General features: G+C 48.6%; 1 protein-coding gene across 2 annotated transcripts in view; it reads right to left on the bottom strand.

Moving 5' to 3' along the window:
* Nucleotides 1–357, bottom strand: part of SFMBT1 (Scm like with four mbt domains 1) — a 130011-nt gene extending 129654 nt beyond the window's left edge. For both annotated transcript variants that reach the window (XM_029917612.1, XM_029917613.1), the window contains exon 1: nucleotides 175–357. The gene's annotated coding sequence lies outside the window, so the exon portion shown is untranslated. The remainder of the gene's footprint in view (nucleotides 1–174) is intronic.
* Nucleotides 358–3456: the final 3099 nt, after the last annotated feature.

Here is a 3456-nt window from a genome sequence, read left to right on the forward strand (position 1 = left end):
CAACTTGCCACGGACATCCCCGAGGCCGTGGCGCAGGGCACGCGGCGGCGCCTGCGGCCCCCGACGGCGCGGCGACCCCGTGCGGTCGGGCCCCGACAGGGAGACGCGCCCCAGGGACCAAGCACCCACCCTGTCCCTTCTCCGACCCGCAAGGCAGGGACCCTCGCGTCTCACCTCGGGCTGTACCGGGAGCCCAGTGGTGTCCGCGGGTCGGTCCTGGCGCCCGGGTCGGGCGAAGCGCGCCGCTGTCGTTCGCACGTGACCGCCTCCGGCAAGATGGCATTAGCGGAGGAACGGACGGAGCCGCGGCTGATCCCAGATATGCGCGTGTGTCGCCGCGGGTGAGGGCTGCGTCCACCGACCTGGCCCACGTCGGGGTCTTGTGCGTCCTTCGAGATCTGGAAGGGTACTCTGTGCCCCTTGTCTACGAAGTCGGCCCGGTCTCCTAGGCGCACTGGGTTTCTCCAGGCTTCCGCAGGAGGCGCCCTGTAAATCCGAGTTTTCCAGCCGCTCGGGGCCCCAGCGAGGGGGCACGAGACGGCTGCCGAATTCGGGCAGGAGAGCTGGGGGCCCCGGGGGTCGGAACAGAAGCTCAAAGGTGGCTGCAAGCCGGACTCGGAACCCGAGGTGTCCACAGGCTGTTACGTTCTCCGAGCTCGCCCCTTCCCCAGCGAGCTCAGATGCCCGTGGGACACACACCCCTCCCCGCCTGCTACGGAAAGTTCCCTCCGGAAGGGAGTCCTCGTGCCGCACAGACCCAGCAGTGCCCGGACTCCCGGGCCCAGGGAGAAGGTCTCGGACACGGCGCTGATGTCTTCTATCTTTCAGGAAGGTGGAGGTGCCCCCGCTGCAAGAACGTTTGAGGTCCTAAACGCGGGCTCAGGCCACTTCCCACTGACCTCACCACCGCGCTGGGAAATATTACCCCACTTTATAGACAAACTTGCCCAAAGTTCGGCTGCTGGCTGGATATGGGATCCAGATTTTTTAACCACCACTTGAAAGACAACTGACAACCAAAGAAAGAAAAATGTACAAAGTATCTATAATGCTAAGGAAAAGCATAACCTTCCATCTATATACATGTCTTTACATAGTTGCAATCAACCACACATTTTCTTTTGTGTTTGTTACTATTAACATTTTCTTTTGTTCCTGATTTATTCTTAAGGTGTACAAATCTTCATCCAGTCTCCTAAAATTGTGTATTTGTATTCTTTACCATTGTTGGCTAATATGTCCTTTCATTCTGCACTTGGAACAAATTCCTGGCTGTTGAATAACCAGGTGCAAGGCAAGGAGTTTTGCTCCACAGTGTCCTAGAACTTTTGCAAAGAGTTGTAGGGCTCATGCTACTACTGCCTCTCAGGAACCAGTGGTAAGAGGTATAATATACATCGCTAAGCAGTGGGTGCCACCTTTTATTCTCCTACTTTATTAGTGTCTGTCAGCACTTTAGCCTTTCTTAGATGACTTTAAAAATGAATGTTTTCTTCATCATTTACTATCCATTCCCCTTTCTGTGAGTGATTATTCATATCCATTCATCTGCTGGGGCACGTGAACCTCTTCTAACTTTGAATAAGCATTTTTTATATTATCAATATTATTCCTGTGTCATCAATGATGATATTTTCCAGTCTGGTTTTTTGTTTTGTTTTGTTTTGTTTTATTTTAATGTTCAATCTGTCATTCTAGTCCTTTTTATTTTATTGCTTGGATGCTGACAAATTGAACTTTCTTCCATCCATCTGATGGTCTGTTTTCTGCTAGTTTTCTAAGATTTCATTTTATATTTAATTATTTGATGACTATCCCAAGTTTATTTTGCTGTGTGGAGTAAAATGTGGACTCCACTCACCACCAGCATCACCAGCTTTTATTGCTTATGCAGTCATCATTTAGTAAATGATTTCCCCCTACCCTTTGTTTAGTAACATCCGTTTTTATGGCAGGCTTTTGATTGGGTCAGTCTGTTTCTGAATTCTTCATTTCTTTTCACAGACCTCAGTTTGAGCAGATACCATATGGATCTAACTATCGGATCTTTAGAATAGTTTCTCACATCCAACAGGCTATATTGCCCTTCATAGAATTTTCTGTTATTCAGAATATCACTTGGTAACCATACCAGTTTCCGTGTCCATATACATTCTAGTTAACATATAGGGGTTAAGAGTATTGGTTTTGAAGATGTGACCATGCAGATCTAACACTCACAGCCCTGTGACCTTGACAAGTCACTTATCCCATCTAGGCCTAGGGGATATATAAAATGGGGATTAAAGTAATACCTGCTTCACAATGCCAGGCACATAGTAAATGTCAGCTGTGGTTACCGATATTTTTAAGTTCTAAAAAAAAATTGAGATGTTTGTGTGGAGTTGCATTGAACCTATTTAAACAGATCAAATATCCTATAATATTTCATCTTCCCAGCCAGGACATGTGCTATCTTTTAATTTATTTGAATATTTTAAAACTCAGAATTGAGGTTCTTTGTTGACTCCTGCATCTCCCCACTTCATGACCCCCAAGGATGAAGAGAGGAGAGCCACAAGGAGGACTTAAAACCTGCCATTGGAGAGTCTGCCTTGTGCCCAGCCGGCGCAGGTATGGGTGCGAGCACACATGCACAAAAATCTCCTGTAACCCTTCACCATTCCTTGGGGTAGATTGTGCTGCTCCCTGTGGACAAAGAGCAAACCAGGAACTTCCAAGTCGCTCTTCATGAGAGGCAGAGCTAGGCCACTAACCTGGTATGCGGCTCTTCAAACGCTCTGCCGCTTGGAATGTCAGGTGGGAATCATGCACAGAAGGGGCAGCCCCCCAGCAGAGCCCAGAGAAAACTGACTTCTGGTCATGGCACAGGGCTTTCCATTGCACTTTGAGTAAGTCCAAAAGACTGACTTTGGCCTATGAGCCTGGTCCTGCCCACCCTCCAAACTTACCAGTCACCACTCATCTGCCTTGCTTGCTGAGGTTCAGCTGTGGCTGTCTCCTTTCCACCCCATAAGTATGTGAAGGTCCTCCCCACCACAGGGCCCTTGCACACTCCTTTCCAATGCTTGGTACACTTTTCTATTCTCCTCCCACACCCATCTTCACATGGCTGGTACCTTCCCGCTGTTCCAGGATCTGTTTAACTAAGTGGTCTCCTCAGAGAAGACTTCCCTACCTATGCCATGTAAACAGGCTCTCTCTCTATTCTCACTCTCCCTCTCTCCCTCCTAGTTGTTTCTTTACAATTGGTATTTATAATTTATCTCTGTTTTTGTCATTTCTTTGTCTTCTGTCACCTTGTCTAATCCCATAGAGAGATCTCAGTCCACCTGAGGACAGAGATGAAGCTAGCGCATTCCCTGACAGGCAGTGGGTGGGTGAGAGAGTGTCTTACTGCCAGGTCAGCTGGCAGCATCTAAGACCAGAGATTGGCACACCCATAAGGCACCTTGG

The sequence above is a fragment of the Suricata suricatta genome, chromosome 12 (assembly GCF_006229205.1).
Source record: "Suricata suricatta isolate VVHF042 chromosome 12, meerkat_22Aug2017_6uvM2_HiC, whole genome shotgun sequence".
Taxonomy (NCBI): Eukaryota; Metazoa; Chordata; class Mammalia; order Carnivora; family Herpestidae; genus Suricata; species Suricata suricatta.